Source organism: Lissotriton helveticus, chromosome 1_1, assembly GCF_964261635.1.
Source record: "Lissotriton helveticus chromosome 1_1, aLisHel1.1, whole genome shotgun sequence".
Classification (NCBI taxonomy): domain Eukaryota; kingdom Metazoa; phylum Chordata; class Amphibia; order Caudata; family Salamandridae; genus Lissotriton; species Lissotriton helveticus.
The window spans coordinates 727,461,976-727,482,892 of NC_136057.1; the positions used below are offsets into that span (position 1 = coordinate 727,461,976).

The 20,917-nt window shown below is 45.4% G+C and overlaps 1 protein-coding gene across 1 annotated transcript in view; it reads left to right on the forward strand.

Annotated features, from left to right (window-relative positions):
- Window positions 1-20,917, forward strand: part of DCN (decorin) — a 390,395-nt gene that overhangs the window by 161,198 nt on the left and 208,280 nt on the right. The window lies entirely within an intron of this gene.

Here is a 20,917-nt window from a genome sequence, read left to right on the forward strand (position 1 = left end):
ATCATGATGACGGTATTCTCAAACCTGATCTCTCCCATTTTTCGGGCTTCCCTGAGGATGAGATCTCTGTCCGCATAATTGAGGAACCTTGCTATGATCGGGCGTGGTCTCGCACCTTCCGGTGGTCTCGCCAACAAGGCCCTATCATGAAACAGTTAGAGAAGTGCGCCTGGGGGAACGTGGATGTAAGCCATGAGCGCAGGAAGGCTGCCGCATCAGTTTTCTCAATTCCCTCTCTCAGGCCCACGAAACGCAGGTTGTTCCTACGCGCCCTATTTTCCGCGTCGTCCACCCGCCACATCAGCTGTCTGTGTGATGCCTGCAACTCCAACATGTCTTTTTTGAGGGAAGTAAGTGAGTCCTCCGCTTCTGAGATCCTGGTCTCCGCCGTGCCCACTCGGTCCGATAAATTCCTGAAGTCCTGGCGTAGTAGGAGGACCTCCGACCCCACCTCCCCTATTTTGGTCTCCAGCGCCGCTCTCGAGTTCTGGATGTCCGTTCTCGAAGCCTGTATGGCCTCAAGGAGCATGGCAGTGTCGCTGTGGGACCCACGGGCCCCAGAGGCGGTGTCTTTCTGGGCCCTTGTGGTTGCATAATTGTCCATAGTTTCTTGCCTGCCCGGCCTCGGGGCCGGATCTCTCTTGCCCATGGTGGCCCCCAAAGACTCGTCCCCGGGCGCGCTCCCTCGCAGCCGATGTGATGGAGGTGGAGGGGGGGGGCAGAGAGCAGCAGCACCAGCGCCCTTCCGATGTGGCGGTGCGTAGAGGGTGAAGGCCCTCACCTCACTCCCGGCCTACTCCACTTCTGTGCCAGGTCTCGGATTGCAGGGCCCACCGTCACCCGCGGCTCTCCACGGCGGGATGGCCGGGCCCAGCACGGTGCATCAGGACCCCTTCCGGAGCTCAGCCAAGTCCGCCCCACACTTCGCTCTTCAGGGTCTCCCCTCTTGTGTCTGCCGGGGACCGGAGTCTGCCGAGCAATCGCCGGTACGTGCAGGGTGGGGGGACAAGAGGGAACAGCCGGCAAGCCCTCCCCTGGTGGAGCGCGGGACCGCCGCTCAATCCGACCTCTGCAGGATGTTCTGGCCGCGGGCCTCACAGGCCCCGGCCGACTCCGCGAGCGGCGGGGGGGGGTTCGAGGAGGAGCACCCACCGCACACAGGTCGCAGGTCGGGCGGCCCATCGCTGGATCCGCGGCGTCTTCACACCGGCACCGGAGCACCGACGGCTCACAGGGCCACGCCTCAGAGGCCGCACTCTCCGGGCAGTCTATCCGGGTGACAAGAGGCCAAGGGTCGCGGGCCCAAGGATCGACAGGGTCGGCGTCCCTCAATGTCGTCCGAGGGCAGGAGCGAGTCGCGGAGCCCTCCGCAGGCACACGAGGGAGGTGTCACCCTCACCGCCTCGCCGATGTCCTAGAGGTAGACCTCGGAAGCCCCGGGCGCCGCCATCTTGAAGACGGAGAGTTCCAGTCTCGGGAGGAGTTTGAAGATCAAAACCCTTCCACTGCAAGCATGCAGGACGGGGCCGACGCACTCCCCGGGCGCCCCAGACCTTCCGCCGCCTCCCTCGCCGCTGATTTCAGGTTTGTCAGCGTTTCTGGACGGATAAACGTCGGATTACGAGCAGTCTTACAGGGTGCTGCGCCGAGGCACGTCTCACCCGGCCATGCAGTTGGCCACGCCCCCCCCCGACCAAATGTATTTTTATCTCGGGTGCAAGTTTTATAGATGCCAGTCATATTGATATTGCTTTGAGCATTTTGATCCCAGATAATATTTTGTGCGCCAGGGAATTGTATGTAATATAAAGTAATTTTCACAACATATCTACATTTTGGGTATTCATTTAACAAAAAATATCTCATTAGATCAAGCTCAAATTGCAAGTGACAAGTTTTCGTGAAAATGCATAGGTAAATCATTTTGAGAGAGGAATCAAATTAATGCACGTGTGGCATAGACTAACACTTTGGCAAGGATGGACCAGACATCCATAACTTTAGAAAAAATATATGGCAATCTGTTTAACAAACTGAAAATTGTATTTCATATGACCTTTTTTATTGATGTGAGTTTAATAGAAAAATCACTACTACATTAATATATAGTTCACAGAAAATTATTAACGTGTTTGTATAAGTAACATTCAAAAGGTGGTGTTAGTGATTCCTAATGGGCATTGTAACTCTTTTACTTAGATATTTATAACATAGGACAGTGATCTGCCAATTGAAATGAATGGCAAGGCAATGACTAAATATATCAGATTATTATTTTTAGATTAGTATGTTGATGCTGCGCTATCACTAAGAGTCGAGGTTTGTAATTATGATGTGCTAACAGATATTCCAAATAAAATCAGTGACTACTTATATATTACATTAATACATTTCAGTTTATTTATTAATCATTCAAACATTTGAACACCAAACATATCGCCGCTAGTTCAGATCAGTTTGATTTTGAGCACAAATAGTTTTACAGTTCTTTAATTGTGGATTATTGAGATATTGGATAAAGTTTTCACAGTGGACACTGCCTTTTAGACTCCTGTCTAAATATGATTCTGTGTAAATGCCCAGGCTGTGGTCCTCACGGTGTGGGAGACATCCATGGTTGATGCAGCTGGGTGAAGGAACATCGAGCAGTTGGTCTCAAGTCATCCAGTTAGGTTGAGACCTCCCGCTGGTGCATGCTTCTGGAAACGAATAAACTGCCAGAGGCAGACTGCATTTTTTTCTTAGTTGCTAGTTGGTTTGGTTTGCTACATCAGTAGATCAAGAGCACAGCAGAGCACAATGACCAGTACCATAGTAGAATGTAATGAGAAATTGGGTTGTTGGTTGACTAGGTTGTGAGCCTTTGTCAAGCAGAAACCATAATCTTTTTAGGGTGAGGTACAAGCTAACCTCACATTGACCTGTGCTCAACCCTCTGGTAGCTTGACACGGAGCATTCAAATTAGAGATAATATGTAAAGTATTTGTGCAACACTGCAAACAGTAATGAAATGGTAAACACAATTCATAAAGTATCCCACAGAAGTTAGAAAAATGAGCAAAATGTAATCAATAAAACAAGACCAATATGAGAAAACGCCAATCAGTAGAACCCGAGCTATGCACTTTTGAAGATTTTAGTGGCAATAGCACAAAAAAAACCAATGTGCCATCTAGGCAATCTGATTGCGGCTGACCAGGTCAAAGTCACACTTTCAGTCCAACCACGATGGAGTGCAGATTGGCTACAGTCACTAGGTTAGGCCTGCTGAGGTTTACCTTCTCAAATCTGTGCCAAGAGTCCTGTTCGTATATGCTGAGGCACTATGTTGAGCACTGTAGGTCCCTGTCCTTGTCTCTTCTTGGTGGAAAGACTCTTTTTAAAATGATGACCCTGCCCCATATTTTGTAGGTTCTGCAGGACACATCCTGCCCAGTGCCGGCTTCCAATTTTTAAACCATTGACACAGAACTTAGGACACTGCTCTCAGATGGGGGCCCAGCTAGGATTGCTTTACTCAAACTCATCAGGGGGTGGTAAGATGGGGGGATAGCCTTGCCCGACATTCAAAAATACTACCAGATGGCACTACTTACCACCATCATGGTTGGGTTTATTTCCCCAGTGACTAACCTGTGTGTCACATGGATAGATTCATTATACAACCGTCGGGTTACCTCGTTGGTTCCTAAGGCTCCCCTAGAAAGAGCTCCTCCTTGGCCCTACAGCCACTGTGATTACTCTTTGTCATATAGCTCTGAAAGCCCTGGGGAGGCGGGGCAAAATCACACAAGGTATACCCCCATGGCATATTGAGGCACTGGTTATGCAGTTAGGATTTGATAAATGGGACTTAATTGGCCTCACCCGAGAGAGAGACCTTTGGGCTCATGTGGACGTTGTCCCTTGGACAGACCGCCAGCGTGACTATCAACTAGCCCCCGCTGAGGTTTACTGTTACATCCAAATACGTCATGCACTCAGGGCGGTATTGGAGAAGGGAATTGAACTCTCCAAGTCCTCAGACCCAGATGATCACCTTTTAGATGAATAAATGTCTCAGAAAGTGACCACACTGACACATAAAAAGTTCCTCAACAATGCACCGATGCACTACAACACTTGAGGGAGCAATGGACCTAGGACCCTGAGGAGCTGGGGGATGATGAGTCCAACTGGATGGAGGACTTGGCATCCCTGAGGCAGATGGCCATATGGGCAGGTTTCCAATTGGTGCAAAATGGTGTCTCCTCAACAAAAGCACTGAATCGCATGACAAAAATATGGTAGACTTTGGGAATAATGGTGGGAGCTAAATTTAACATTGCAAGATCATGGGGGCGTGGGCAGAGTAACCGCTCCAATTAGGTGATGGAAGCGCAACATGGATTGGTGTATGTTGGCTGAGAGTGTGGTTCATGTTGATTGGGGTTGCCCCCGAAAATATATAAAAATCTTGGGGCCACGGAAAAGCCTCAAGGGGCACGGAATGTGATGATTTTGTTTCTCCTGGGCTGTTGGGGCTCTGTCAGGCCCGTCTGGATCCTTCACAAATGTCGGGTAATATGGTGTATGGGAGGGGAGCCCTGTGGAAAACACTGGAAGGTGATAGGCTTATTTATTCTATTGAAATATCAGTGCACCGAAATGGTATATATCTGTTTTTTTTTACTAAACTGTAAATAAACAGAGTAAAAAATAAAACAGTCTTGTTCATGGTGGAGGAGGCCAAGAGAAGCAGGGAGAGCATCACAGGAGTCTACCAGCAAAGTGCGAAGATTCTGTAGTCATCGCGAATGGGCATCGTTGGTGCTTCACGTTAGTGCTCCCCACTAGCAGCCAATGCTGTAGCATGGAGAGGTGGCAGCCAGAGTTTCACATTGAATCACAGTGCAAGCAGTGAGGTCTTGGTGCGAACTGGCCTGTTCACAGTCACAAAGTACCGAATACTTAAATACACAGCTTTATGAGCCCCACCAAGGGTCCAGGAGATGTGGAGTACCACTTGGGGGTCAGGAACTCACTTCAGCTGGGTCCAGCGGCTGGTGCAGCATGCTGAGGAGCATTTTTTGGCCCTGAGGCTCAGATCAGGAGGTCAGCAGACTAGCCTGTAGTGTAGTTCCTATTATCCCAATAGGCTCTGCGCATTGGAATAATACCTTCAATAGTATAGGCCAAGACCAGACGTTAACTAGGTCTTCTATTGTCGATATTAGACTTAAAGTTTTGGGTTTGCCAGCTAGCTCAGAGTTCACTAGAAACTTTCTCGAATAGGCAAGGAGGAGTTGAACCTCCCTGGATAGACAAGAAGGGATTTCGTTTCTGACAACCATAGAACATGACAACTTTGCTCTCCCCTAATCAAGAGTGTATCTCTAGAGTCGTGTGAAAACAAAAGACAACTTATTTTACTCAGTCAGTACGTGCATTCTTAGTCTCACCAGATTGTAGAGAAAAGGAAGAGACGGGCGTGTTCAATAAAAGATGTTATTTATTGATCAGTCTCTTTTCTCATACAAGAGAAATGGATCGATATTATCGCAATACTTATGGTTAAGTAAAGTGCATACAATAAAAGCAGAAGTATAAAATAATACTGTAAAAACATTTATATGGTTTCTAAGCCATATGGTGGTTTAAAATGGATAAAATAGATACATACACATATACATTTGACTAATCGTACTCAACTGGCGTTTCTAACTACGCCTACCCCGGTGTACCTGACCTAAGCCTAATACGTGGGCGGGAATAGAAAGTAGCAGTTTAAGTTAAGTTTGTTTTGCCAAGTGACTGACTCAAGAATTCTCTGCAAGGGGTTATTCAGTTCTGTACCTGGAATCTAGGATGGTTGAGGGATGGTATCTCTCGTCTTTGGTCTCGATATTCCAGGCTGCCTGCAAGGGCTGCTCGGAAGCGCCGGAGCTGGATTTCTCGGCAGGAGAAAGCAGCGTCTCGTTCTCAGCGCGTCATGAAGGCGGGGCTGCGCCAGCGGGGTCTGCTCTGCTCTGGGCTTCGGCAAGTCTGGCTGCTCCGATCTCGTCACCACCGCGTGTGTTTGCTTAAGGCAATACCGGTAATATTTATACCTGTAAGGTGCCGAGATTGACGTAAGGATGGACATAGATACGTCAATAAGGATGTCATACGAACTGGTCGTTAGCACATTCTTTTGCTGAAGTTCTCAGTGAAATCAAAACAATGGCCGCAGGGTTTTTCCCAGGTTGTCATAGGTTTGATTTGTTTTGAGAACTCCGTATGCCTTATCAGGGGCTGGAGGAATATTGCTTTGCCTAATTAGATGGCAAGCGTTATGACCTAATCAGATAACGCGCTCCTGTGCCGTGGTCAGGCGTAATCAGATAACGGTTTCTGCATCATGGGATGGCTGCTAGTTAACTTGTTAACCAGAATAGGGTCAGGAATAGGGGGATCGATACAGAACCTATAGGAATACATCACACCCACTCCACGCTAACTATGGCCATATTTATGAATCTAGGCATAGTAAAACATACTGTAGAGTATCGTGTATACCTTACCACCCCAAAATACATATAATGCATTTCGAAATTATGTAATATACAAAAAAAAATAGTCACATGTACTATATGCACTCAAGCTGTAGAATAATGCTAAAATAATCACGCATATGTATACATAATTAATATTTGAATACGAGAATTACACATGAAATGACTCTTAATACAGAAGAAAAGTTCGAAACCATTTCATCACAGAATAAAATAATTATGAACATACCAGCGGGCAGCTAATGTCTATAAAGTTTCTAAAAGTAGAAATTTTAGTTCTCTAAGAATAGTTCTTACTTTAAGCAGAAGATAAGTGTCCCGAAAATCGTATAAATATTTTGGGACTGCTGAAAAAAACTGCTGTCCGTGAACTGGAGGGAAAATTGTTCATGCTACTTTATTATTCAAAGTTGAAGGCCAAATTCAGGGTTTTGGGAACGCCGTGTGCTAGCTTTCTCAAAAGTCGTTATTTCTGCTCTGGTGAGAACATCATATTATTGAGACTGTCGAAAAAGCTGTCAACAGCTTCCTGTAAAAGTTCCACTAACTCGGAAAAAGGTGTAACCATGCATTCGTGTGCATGATTGTCTCTATTGACGTTTTGATTAGTATTGCTGACAGAAGGTCGTACCTGATCGATGCTGCTTTCATCTTGAACTTCACTACCCCTTAATCGTAGTGGTGAAGTTTCCACGAATGCCGTCATCAGGATTGGCAGCCGTTGAGGGCAGCACAATGCATGGGCCGTTACCGGACCCAACAATGCTTCTGCATCCATTGGCGCATCCGATTGTAGCGTCAGACAGGTGTCCAACACGCATTCTTCTCCGCACAGCAAGCACCTTAATACAGGTAAAACACATCGATGCCACATTGGTCGAAATGAAAGAAACCAAGTCATGTTCAGGTCTCTAAGCCGGGATAGTCCCAGGATTTTTGATATCCGGTCCCGGTATCCAATGGCTCGGATTGTTTCTTCCCTTGTCGCAGGTGTTTTGTCTGTGACATGGTTTGCCATAACGAAATATAAGGACCAAGAATAGGATTCCTGCAATTAGTCCTAAAATGAGGGGAAGTCCGCCAAAAATCGAATGGACGAAGTCTGGAAAAATACCCAGTATGGCTTTGAATGGTGTTAATGCCATTGAAAATACTGTCTTAAATACTTTTGAGACTCCACTGGTATCAGAAATATTTAAGATTTCATTCAGGATTTCTGCGAAATGTATGGGGGAATTAGTTGACCACACTCTGACTGAGGGTTGAATGAGGTTTGGTCACCATTATTACCACGCCTTCATACCCCTCTATTTTTCTTTTAACAAAGCAGTGAGCCATAACATTAAAGCTTCGCCTAATGGACCCTACTGACTTTTTTTAAACTCCACTCACGCTCACTATTGCACTTTTTTAGGCCCCTCACACTCACACACCCATTGGCTAAGGAATAAAAGATCTCCGACAAAGTGCAGCACCTAGGGCTGCCCGACAGGCATTGCATCGCCAGCCTGCCGCAGGAGCAGGACACCAATGATGACACTGTACGATCATCGGGTGGGATGACAGTGGCCGTCCAACCGGTGACTTGTGTGAGGTATCCTTAATTCCGTAAAAAGGGTGTAGCACCTTCACCTTTTCTGGTCACTACTCTACGTGAGAGAGGTTAGATATAAGTTGACTTAACCAGGGGAACTCTGTACAAATTGTTGTTGCTTTCGGAATTAGTTGATAACAATGAGTGAATCTCTGCAGTCGTCCTTGCGACTAGGAGATCATACGTTTCTTTTGATGACGTGAGTCTGGTCGGCGTCTGAAGAAGCACTGTTTTCATTCTGCTTTAAGTATCTATTCGAATAGAAGTTATTTTCAAATTAGGCCATGCCTTGCCTCCCTGTCTGGAAAGGAGCTGGGGAACAATAAGCGTCCACAGCACATGACCTTCGCAGTCGTACTTATGAGATAAGGAACCCCGGGCAGTAAACTACAACATCTGCGATCCACAATTAGAATGTAACTCCCGTTATAGAGTCTTTTAAAGAATGGTTCTATCTCTGTTGCAGGTGCGCCTAGGTGGTGACATGAAAGGTTATTTGAGTTCCCTTCACAGGCTCCATGCAAACTAATTCCATTACACAGAAGTGTACCGCTTAGTGACATCGCACAATTATTGCCACTAAGAAACACTTTCTGTCCTTTATTACTGACACATGCATGTGAATAGGGCAAGTTCCATGTTGTCTTAATGTACCCTTTTCCCAATTTTTCGTACATGCCAGCCTGTATATATTTTTGGCAGTATTGAAACCTGAAGGTTGATATTGGAATATTAATTATCCCATGTATTATCCATTCACTGACAGGTCGTTCTGACATTGTCACTGGTAATCTCTCGAGTTTCTCAATGCTCAGGATTGTATAATCAGCACCCTTTTGTGCCATACTGATTTGTTTATCAGTAAGGTTAAAGATATTGAATAGTGACGTTGTGTTGATTAAACGCCAAGGCACATAGCCTGAACGCAGGTTTTATAACGTCCAGCCAAGCTGTACAATAGAACGCAATTGAGACTGACCGTGTTGTAACAACAGTAAGTCTTGCGATATTATGTCGATTGCTGAAGACACAATGCTGTCCAAAGAAAAAATTCTGGAGGACAGAGTCATTAACCCATTGTCCACTACAGAAAGCGATTTTTCCAAATTAATACGGTCAATTTCCCGTATACTTTCTGCTGTCTCAATTTGAGTTACCTTCCAGGCCTCGTTGTAAGCTGCATATACAGAGGCTGCTATGAAGCGTTTTTGACGCTGTTTGCGCGGTCCCATAATGAAATCACGCAAGTCAGCACCATCAGTAAGTAAAGTTAGGTGTTGCTTAATTTCTGTTAGTGTGGAAGTTTGTAGCCATTGAAGGCAGAGTTTGCCCACACTGTAGGTGGTGATTATCCCTGGGTGTTGTCTTTGGGAATATCTAGGATCTGGCCTGGTCAATGTGAACCCCTGTATTTTGTTCAGGAATCTGTCTTGACAGTTATTAGTATCTGTGGGCCAGATTAACCATTGTTTCCAATCAGGATGTGTTCTGTTTTTGTTTAATACATAGTTTACGTCTATCTCTTCATCTGTAGAGCTATTGCTGTTCATAGTTGGCTTTGGAATAGACCATGGGTACTCACAAACTTTCTCTCGGGGGCCAAATTTACAGTTTGGTTTGTGTCCGAGGGCCGCATCGGTGGGGGGGTGGGGTTAGTGGGGGAGGGGGAGGGGCTAGAGCAACAACATAAAACTGACCATGAGGTTGATCATAGGTCCCTGCAGCGGACGCCTTCGTCCACTGAGCCGTCCCGGCATACACACATCTTTCTCTTTCTCGCTCAGTCTCCCTCCCTCGCTCTAGCTCTCTCTCCCTCTCTCTAGCTCTCTCTCCCTCTCACCCTCCCTCTCTCCTGTCTTCCTCTATCTCACTCTGACTGTCTCACTTCCTCTCTCTCTCTCACTCCCTCTCTCTCACTCCCTCTCTCACTCCCTCTCTCTCTCCCTCCCTCTCCGTCTCCCTCCCTTTCCCTCTCTCTCACTCACTCTCCGTCTCACCCCTTTCACTCCCTTTCCCTCCCTCTCCATCCATTTTCCTTCCTTTCCCTCCCTCTCCCTCCATTTTCCTTCCTTTCCCTCCCTCTCACTCCCTCTCCATCTCCCTCCCTTTCCCTCCCTCTCCGTCTCCCTCCCTTTCACTCCCTCTCCGTTTCCCTCCCTTTCCCTCCCTCTCACTCCCTTTTCGTCTCCCTCCCTTTCCCTCCCTCTCCCTCCATTTCCCTCCCTTTCAACTCCCTCTCCCTCCACCTCACTCCCCATCAGTCTCCCTCTCTCTCCCTCCATCTCACTCCCCATCAGTCTCCCTCCCTTTACCTCCATGTCATTCCCCATCAGTAGCCCTCCCTTTCCCTCCATCTCACTCCCTATCAGTCTCCCTCCCTTTCCCTCCCTCTCACTCCCTCTCCGTCTCCCTCCCTTTCCGTCTCCCTCTCTTTTCCTCCTTCTCCTTCCCTTTCCCTCCCTCTCTGTCTCCCTCCCTATCCCTCCCTTTCCCTCCCTCTCGGTCTCCGTCTCACTCCCTCTCCCTCCCTGTCCGTCTCACTCCCTCTCCGTCTCACTCACTCCCTCTCCCTCCCACTCACTCCCACTCATTCACTCTCACTCTCTCCCTCTCGCTCACTCACTCCCTCTCACTCATTCTCACTTGCTCACTCCCTCACTCACTCCCTCTCACTCCCACTCACTCACTCACTCCCACTCACTCACTCCCACTCACTCCCACTCACTCACTCCCACTCCCTCTCACTCACTCCCTCCCTCTCACTCACTCCCTCTCACTCTCACTCACTCCCTCTCACTCCCTCCCACTCACTCACTCCCTCTCACTCCCTCCCTCCCTCTCACTCACTCCCTCCCACTCCCACTCATTTACTCACTCCCTCTCACTCCCTCTCACACTCTCACTCACTCACTCTCACTCACTCTCACTCAGTCACTCCCACTCAATCCTTCTCTCACTCCCCTCTCACTTACTCCCTCCCTCTCACTCACTCCCTCCCTCTCACTCACTCCCTCTCCCTCCCTCCCACTCACTCACTCTCACTCCCTCCCTCCCACTCACTCCATCCCTCTCACTCACTCCCTCCCACTCACTCACTCCCACTCATTTACTCACTCCCTCTCACTCTCACTCCCTCTCACTCACTCCCTCTCACTCACTCCCTCTCACTCTCACTCACTCCCTCTCACTCACACTCACTCCCTCTCACTCACTCACTCACTCCCTCTCCCTCACTCACTCCCTCTTTCTCACTCACTCCCTCTCACTCTCTAACTCACTCCCTCTCACTCTCTAACTCACTCCCTCTCACTCTCACTCCCTCTCACTCTCTCACTCTCACTCCCTCCCTGTCACTTCCTCCCTCTCACTCACTCACTCCCTCTCACTCCCTCCCTCACTCCCTCTCACTCACTCACTCCCTCTCACTCACTCCCTTTCACTCCCTCTCACTCTCACTCTCTCTCCCTCTCCGTCCCCCTCCCCCTCCCTTTCCCTCCCACTCCCTCTGTCACCCTCTGTCATCTCACCCTGCCTGTGTGCCAGCCGGGGCACACACACACTCACAGCCGCACCCGAGCACTTCACAGGCCATTAAGACCATTTGCATGTTAATGAGGCCTTTGTATTTCACCTCTTCTTAGGCCCCCGCAGCTTTACTCTGGCCATTCCTAGGATCGCCCGGCCGGCATTCCCCACAGAGAAGCAGAGTCTCTCGCGCTGCTGCAGACACTTGAAAAAAAAACTCGGAAAACACAGGTATGATGTCACGGGGGTCCGCGGGCCGCCAGGGAAGGCTTGCCGGGCCGCCCCTGGCCCGCGGGCCGTACTATGAGTACCCCTGGAATAGACGGTTTATTTAAGTCTTTGATTTTGGCTAGGCCAAGACAGGTAGTTTGTTGAACAGTGTCATTCAAAAATATAATTTGTTCTGGGATCATGCAGGCTCTAAACAATGCTTCTATACCTTGTACTTGCCATTCTTTTGTACCCCAAACACTTTTTACTTCAACATTTTTGTCCCAATAATCAAAACCAAAAGTATTCATTTGTTCAAAAAATGAGTCTGAATATATCAATTTCGTATTTGTAAGCATGGTCTTTGTCCCTGTCTTATTTGACAATTTGAAATAAAATGTTTCAGCATTACTTGTGTTGAACCCTGAAAAGTATGAATATTTGTCATAAAAGGTTCTTGAGCTTCCTTTTGGAGGGGTTGCACAATGTTCCCATTGATTATAATTTAAAACATTTCTAGGTTGTGCAGATTTATGTAGAAAATGATTACCATAGTGGTTGTAACAGTACATACTATCATAATTAGACGAACCCTGCAAATAATCATGTTTGGTAAATTTAGCAGACATCACTAGGTCAGACATCATATTATTTATACTTTCAAAGTCCCAATCATCAGCAAATGAGCTTGGTTTTACAAAGTCACTCAACGAGATCTTGATTTGGTGTGGATATTTGAGGATTTCGACCGGACCATAAATTTCATAGTCAGTATTGTCCCATGCTACCCCACCCGGTATAGGATTGGCTGTGAAGTTGACTGAAGAAAGTTCTCTTTTCTCGACGTGTGAAGATGTATGTGGCTTGAGGATCAAGTTGATTTTCTGGCTTGCTGTGTCCATTTTAGCATATTTTCCCTCAATGAAGCGTCCCAAGCATATTACCATGATGAGCCAAAGTATGAGGATAAATGCACCAAAGGCCACCCAAAATTCAATCCATGGAGAAATCAGATATGTTTCTTTCAGTTGTTTAAAAAGTGCCTTAGCTTTATCTTTAAAGGTTTTTGTTGATGGCTGTGTCTTTGATTCACTGAGGTCTTCAGAGGAATCATCGAAGTTTATGAAGTAGCCGGATGCCGTTCTGTCAATTGTTCCAATTGCTTCAGGATTACTGTTTCTTGCATATTCGTTTGTTACTTCATTGTAGGTTGGTGTGTCTCTACTAAATGTTTTTATTTGGGTTTTCAGAGGTGTGAGTTCCATTGCATTGTTGCATAGTCCTTGTTGTTGTTCTGTAGGCGTTTCGAATGTGATTAGCCTCTTAGTTAGGACCTCTGTATTGGTAGCAAACCTTGGTGTTCTGCTACTTATTGGGAGTCCACTTGGCCTACTGTTTGTTATCGGCCACATGATTGTGGTTTTACCAGGTCGATGGATACAACTCGGTTCTCCTTTTTACCAGCAAGCGGCGGTAGTACAACTGATCTTGTCCCGTTGATAGACAGGACAGGAACTGCTTTTCTGTAAGAAGGCCCAAATTCCTTCTTTACCGCGATCTTTTCTCTGACTAGATCCCCGACTTTTGGAATCCAGACAGGTCTTGCTGGGACAGGTGGTGGTTCTTCAGTGGTTTTTGGCTGCTTTTTCAACTTTATGTTGCTCAGGTCTTTTCTTGTTTCGTTTAAGTCCTGCAAAATAGCCAAACGATCTTTGATATCAAAGCTTTTTTCCTTCACCACTGAAGTCTGACTGTCAAGATCTAAGACCAACATCCTAGTTCCAAACAATAATTCGTACGGACTGAATCCCCTCAGAGAATTTCTTGGCAGGTTGTTTAGACTACGTTGGACACTTATTAGATGTTTGACCTACCCAGCTCCCGAACCTAATATCCTTTCCGTTATAGATAGCTTTATTCCTTGGTTTTTTCTTTACACCATCCCGTATCCCTCAGGAAGGAAGTGAGAAGAATCCCGCTGTGCTATGCTCATTTGGCCATGTTTCCCCACAGGCTTGAGGGCTAAAGTGAAAACATCGGTCAAACGTAGCATGCTCCTAGCGTGTATGCCATTTAGACTCACAAATCTTTGTATAACAGTCCAGACGTCCGCCGAGTGCTGGGGATCTACATTATAAGTGGAAACTAGCCTGTATATGTTAATCGGACGCTTTGCTTTTTACTGTTGATCCTTTCTGGAGTTAAACGCCACGGTAGTATACCGTTTCTCTCACCACTGCGATTTCTGTTACAGTTTGGGCAGTTTTTTACAAAAATGGTATGATGCAGGCTCATGCCTGGCCACCAGTACATTGATTGTAATTCTTCCAGAGAATCTTTTAGTTTGAGGTGTCTGAGACCCTCACCCATATGTGCGTCTGCTATTAACAAGCTTCTCCTGTCCATGTTTGGAATCACTCTATCCCCCATTCCAGGGATTCGAGCAAAAGGGACGGAGTTTGCATCGATTATGTATGTATAATTGAGTGGATAGTTGATCGGTAGCGCTGAGCAGTCGCCTTTTGATGACGTTTTCACCGCCAGCATTGTTTCACCGTCAATGTATTTCACTGTACGCTTTTTTCTAGCTACGGAAGCCGATTTAGTTGCTACCGCTGTGGCTGTCTCAGCCAATGAATTCCCTGCAACGTGAACGCCATCACGCTGATGACTCAGTGAGTGTGTCACGTGAGTCTTTGGTAGTTCTTTTTGTAAAAGAGCTACTTGTTCCCAAAGCAGTTTTTGCTTTATTGTTGCACCTGTGTCATCTTTGTAACCGTTTTGAATCCAATTCTGTAAATCGCTGTTATATGATTTTACGCAGTAATACGAATCGCACACTATGAGTGTCGGGAATTCGCGATCTGCATTATCTAGCGCCATTTTCAATGCTATTATTTCAGTCTGTTGTTCTGAATTAGTTTCTACTGAGTGTGTTTTTGTTAATAGAGGTCTTAGTTTACCTCCGCGCCACACTTCTTTTGTAATCTCACATGTGGGGTTGTATGCTTGTTCTCCCCAAACGGAGGGTTGAGCATGTCCGTCTGTATAGATTACACACGCGTACTGTCGTAATGGCAGAATGTCGATTGGCAGAGGGAATGTTCTTTCATATTCTAGATTTTTTAATTCTTTTAATTCTGGATCAAAGTAGTATTTTACTCTGTCCGTTGTAATTGAATTCACCCATTGTATCCATTCCGGATTCAATGGTGTTGTTGGTAAATTACACGGTGTTGTTAATGCCTCAAAGGCTGATTCTGCTGTTCTGAATGTGAAACGTCTACCGTCAGCTTTATCTGTTTCTCTAGCTATTGCGGTTTGAACTGCATGAACAATGTTTTCTTTAATGCTGAACTTCTTTTCAGCTTCTGTGTATAAGTGTGATTTGAATGCAATTGGTACCTTTTCTCCCTCATTAGAGGTTAGGTATGTGAATCCGCATCTTCCTGTGATGACTCGAATCACAAGATTGCGTGTGTTATCACGTGTTTCTAATTTTGTTTTAATTAACATGTCTGTTTGTAAGGATCTCAGAATTTCTGTGTGTATTTGAGTCCAATTCGTTCTTTTAAAATCTGGTTTTATTAGATCATAAAGGGGTTTGACCCTTTCTGCGTAATTTGCAATGTATGTTCTTCCGAAATTTAGGAAGCCTAGAATTGACTGTAAGTTTTTTAGTGTTCTAGGTGCTTGGAGTACGGCACATTTCTCTAGGAAATTGTCAGCCAGGCTTTTGCCTTCACTTGATAATTCATATCCTAAGAACAGGACTGTTAGATGGGCTATTCTAGATTTTTTAAAGTTGAATTTGTAACCCTCTGCTGCGAACCCAAGTATTATGGTGTTCACTCTCTTCAAGTGAGTATCCAAGTCATCGTCTGTTAGGTATATGTCGTCGACATACGATAATGCTTCGTCATCATATGTTTGTAGTAACTCTGTTACTCTCGCTGAGAATAATCCTGGGCTATTCTTGTACCCCTGGGGTAACCGACAGAATTGTTTTTGAGCGCCATTTATTGAGAACGCGGACAAGTATCTGCTCTCTGGTGCTATATTTTGACAAAAGAATCCATTAGAGATGTCTAATGTTGTTTTGTATTTTTTGCGCACTATGTTATTCATTAGTGCTGCACTATGCGAGTTTTGCACTGCAAAGGTTTTGCAACATGAGTTAAGGTGTCTGTAATCCAAAACTAGACGATATGAATTGTCTGGTTTGGAGACAGGAAACAAAGGGTTGTTCATTTGTGAGGTGCAAGTTTCAATCACCCCCTGGTATTCTAGTTGATCTAGAATTTCTTTTACCTGTTTTTTAGCTTCTTGCTTGATTGGATACTGCCTTTGTGCAGTAGGTTGTGATTTTAACTGGATTTTGTGAGGAGGAGAGTCCTCATCCCATCCTACATGATTTTTATATAAAGCAGGGGCTTGAGCTACTGCCCACTTTCTTGCAAGTGTATATTGTTTATGAATTGGGATATGATTTGAGAAGGCAGGCATAATTATTTCTTCGCCATGAGGGCAGTCCCTGACAAACTCTGGTGGGCAGTCTTTTTCAGCTAGAAGGATGTCATAGCCCTTGGAGAGATTATCCCAAAATAGTCCCCTTATTTTTCTAGTCTTATCCCCTTCTATACGTAAAGTTATTTCATATATTTTGTGAGGTTTGCTAACTCTGGTGTCTGCAGTTTCCACTTGAAGGTATTCATTCGTGTCCACTGTCTCCAGATGATTCATAAGGACTTTGCGTGCTATGCTCACTTCTGCTGCGCTGTCTAGCATTGTCTGTGCCCACTCTCCGTTTTTCAGCTGTGTCCTCAGTATTCTCGGCATTGTTGAATATTTAATGCTGGCTACCTTCTTCTTGGGAAACTGTAATTTTTTATTTGGATGAGCAGGTTCCTTGTCTTTGGACTTGACGTGCCCTTCCCTGGGTTCCGATCGTCCTCTTCTTTCCGATTTCTGCGAGGAAGTCTGAAAATATTGAGAGGGACGTGTATCAAAATCTTGATATCTATCCGGTTTCTTTATATTATCCCTATTTCTAAGGTCGTATCTTTTCACAGAGGGCTCCCTTTGGGGAGACTTGCGTCCTTGGTTCGGAGATCTTTCTCTCCGCCGAGGAGACCTTCCTCTGGACTGGAATTTCTTTATTTTAGGATTGGATTGTTTGTTTCCATCCCAGCTCTTTTTCTGACTGTTTAGATTATTTTTAATAAATATTTTTTCTGGACTTTCAATTAGTTGGGGCTTCACTGGTATTCCACCCAAACTATCTCTACCTAGTTCCTCATAGGATTTTTCTATAATTCTGGCAATTTCAGCTGGTTGGTCTGCTAAATCTGTCTCTTTCAACTTTTGGCGGATCGCCACGTTTGCTGCTTCTCCCTTTATGTTGGCTAGTAGTATTGCCGAGACCTGCTTGAAGTCTTTTAGTAATTTCATACCAAGAGTTAAAGCGGGTTCTGGACCGTATTCATCTTGAATTTGTTTTAGCACATCTGGTATTACCGAGATGGATGGAACACCATGCGTTTTCGTGTAAATGGAAGCAAAGACTGTACCCCAAGTGTCACAGTCCTCCACGTGTGGTGCGATTCCCATTGGAAGACAGATAGTCAGAATCCTGTGTTTATCCACAGGGGTGGTGTCTGGAAACACCGCCTCTATTTGGGTGATTTTTTGTGCTAACCAGAATGGTATTTGTTCCCGTTTAGCTGGTACTTTACCTAGGCAGGACTGTATGTTCTGTGGTGTAATTTTATTTGTGTTCCCCTGATGAGGGGTCAGCTGTGGAATTTTAATTGCTGGTTGGATTGTTGAAGTCCGCATTACATATTGGACTAATTGTCTATGTACTTTTATTAATTGTTTTAGTTGTATTAAAAGATCTGCTGCAGACATTCTTTCGATGTCTGGATGTGGTGTGTATCCGGCTAGGACCGGCCACGTTGCTCCTGGTCTACCTAATGGACCGAGCCTGGTGATGTGATTATTATGTTTTAGGGCGCCATTAAACAAGAGCAGGTGCTCTTGAAATTTAAGTGGTACTTCCACCTCCTCGAAAGGAGTGTACTCTTCAGGAGGTTCCTCTGTTTTGTAATAGTGGAAGTGCTTTGTTACAGCGTTTGCTGCTGGAAAGTGTATCCATGAATAGAATACCTCTGTCTGCCGATATTCGTGTGCCTCAATTACGAATATGACTGTGCCACCTCTCGGTGTCAGTCCATTTTCTATAAGTTTTAAAGTTATAGATTTTCTTATGTTGACCGGGATGAGTATTATCTCCGGGTCTGCTGCTTGCATAATAGTATCAGCTGCTACGAGTTCAGCTGCTATTCTAACTGCCTCTCTTTCTCCTTCACTGTCTGACATTGTACTGTCCAGAAGGTTATTCCGTTTGTTTGCAGATCAGGTTTCTTATGGAAACAAAGATTAGATGCACAATATTTTGGAACAGTGTATCCTTCAACGTTGATTGAACCAAGAACCATACATAGGAGTTCCCTCATGCGAGGTTTGGCGGATATGACCTTTCACCCACTCCAGACGTCTTTGGAGTATTATGGGAAAAAAAGGGGTCTGAGTGAAAAAGCACGACTGAGTTACTCTAATGTCTTGCGTTAGTTTTATCGCCTTTCCAAACGTTTGGGCGCCATGTAGTGTAGTTCCTATTATCCCAATAGGCTCTGCGCATTGGAATAATACCTTCAATAGTATAGGCCTAGACCAGACGTTAACTAGGTCTTCTATTGTCGATATTAGACTTAAAGTTTTGGGTTTGCCAGCTAGCTCAGAGTTCACTAGAAACTTTCTCGAATAGGCAAGGAGGAGTTGAACCTCCCTGGATAGACAAGAAGGGATTTAGTTTCTGACAACCATAGAACATGACAACTTTGCTCTCCCCTAATCAAGAGTGTATCTCTAGAGTCGTGTGAAAACAAAAGACAACTTATTTTACTCAGTCAGTACGTGCATTCTTAGTCTCACCAGATTGTAGAGAAAAGGAAGAGACGGGCGTGTTCAATAAAAGATGTTATTTATTGATCAGTCTCTTTTCTCATACAAGAGAAATGGATCGATATTATCGCAATACTTATGGTTAAGTAAAGTGCATACAATAAAAGCAGAAGTATAAAATAATACTGTAAAAACATTTATATGGTTTCTAAGCCATATGGTGGTTTAAAATGGATAAAATAGATACATACACATATACATTTGACTAATCGTACTCAACTGGTGTTTCTAACTACGCCTACCCCGGTGTACCTGACCTAAGCCTAATACGTGGGCGGGAATAGAAAGTAGCAGTTTAAGTTAAGTTTGTTTTGCCAAGTGACTGACTCAAGAATTCTCTGCAAGGGGTTATTCAGTTCTGTACCTGGAATCTAGGATGGTTGAGGGATGGTATCTCTCGTCTTTGGTCTCGATATTCCAGGCTGCCTGCAAGGGCTGCTCGGAAGCGCCGGAGCTGGATTTCTCGGCAGGAGAAAGCAGCGTCTCGTTCTCAGCGCGTCAGGAAGGCGGGGCTGCGCCAGCGGGGTATGCTCTGCTCTGGGCTTCGGCAAGTCTGGCTGCTCCGATCTCGTCACCACCGCGTGTGTTTGCTTAAGGCAATACCGGTAATATTTATACCTGTAAGGTGCCGAGATTGACGTAAGGATGGACATAGATACGTCAATAAGGATGTCATACGAACTGGTCGTTAGCACATTCTTTTGCTGAAGTTCTCGGTGAAATCAAAACAATGGCCGCAGGGTTTTTCCCAGGTTGTCATAGGTTTGATTTGTTTTGAGAACTCCGTATGCCTTATCAGGGGCTGGAGGAATATTGCTTTGCCTAATTAGATGGCAAGCGTTATGACCTAATCAGATAACGCGCTCCTGTGCCGTGGTCTGGCGTAATCAGATAACGGTTTCTGCATCATGGGATGGCTGCTAGTTAACTTGTTAACCAGAATAGGGTCAGGAATAGGGGGATCGATACAGAACCTATAGGAATACATCACAAGCCCTTGGAGTCACTCTGCTGTCCTGGGTTCAAGGGTGAGGTAGCAGGTGCAGTTCTCTTCTCACCCAGGAAAGAGGGCAGCAGGCAGCAGGTCAGTACAGCAGTTCCATCACAGAAGCAGGCCAGCAGAGTGATAGCCTTTTCAGAAGCGCAGCAGTCCTTCTTCCTGGTAGAGTATCCACGGACCCAGAAGTGTACTAAAGAGTTGAAGTCTGAGGTCCAATATTTATACTCAGTTGTGCCTTTGAAGTGGAGAGAAGCTTCTAGAGGCATGCCTTGAAATGCACAAATGCCCTGCCTTCTTGGTCCTGGCCCCAGACTAACTACAAGGGGTATGCATCCCTTTTGTGTATAGACAGGACAAGTCCTATTCAGGTGTCAGCAGGGCAGTGCTCAGCTCCTCCCTCCCATCCTGCCAGTAATGACACATTCAGTCACACCTAAGACTCCCATTGTGTGTGGCTGTCTAGCAGAAATACACAAAGCCCAACTGTGACCGGCAGCCAGTCATATGACCCAGAGACAGGCTGCAAAAACCAAATTGCTAAGGTAAAATAATAGTATCCTACTAAAAGTGGAATTTTTAAAATTGTAGTTTCAAATCTGACTTTACCATACGTTTGGATGTTCCATTACAAATCCAGTTACATGTTCACATTTAGAAATGACATGTATAAAATGCAATAAGGTAACTCCAATGTTATCCTACGGGAGAGGTAGGACTTGCAGTAGTGAAAAACATAAATGTAATAGTTTTTCACTACCAGGACATGTAAAACTTACAAGTCCATGTCCAACTTTTTAAATACATTGTACCCTGAGGTTTGGGCCTGGTAAAAGGTAAGCTTTGCCAGGTTGAAATGAAAGTTTAAAAGAGTACATACAGATTGTTCTGGCAGGCCTGAGACATTTTTAAAGGACTACTTAAACGGGTGGCACAATCACTGCTGTATGCAACCAAGCAATATTTTAGTTTCAGGCCTTGGGCCCGGGTAGTGCCACTTTACTAGGGACCTAAAAGTAAATTAAATATAA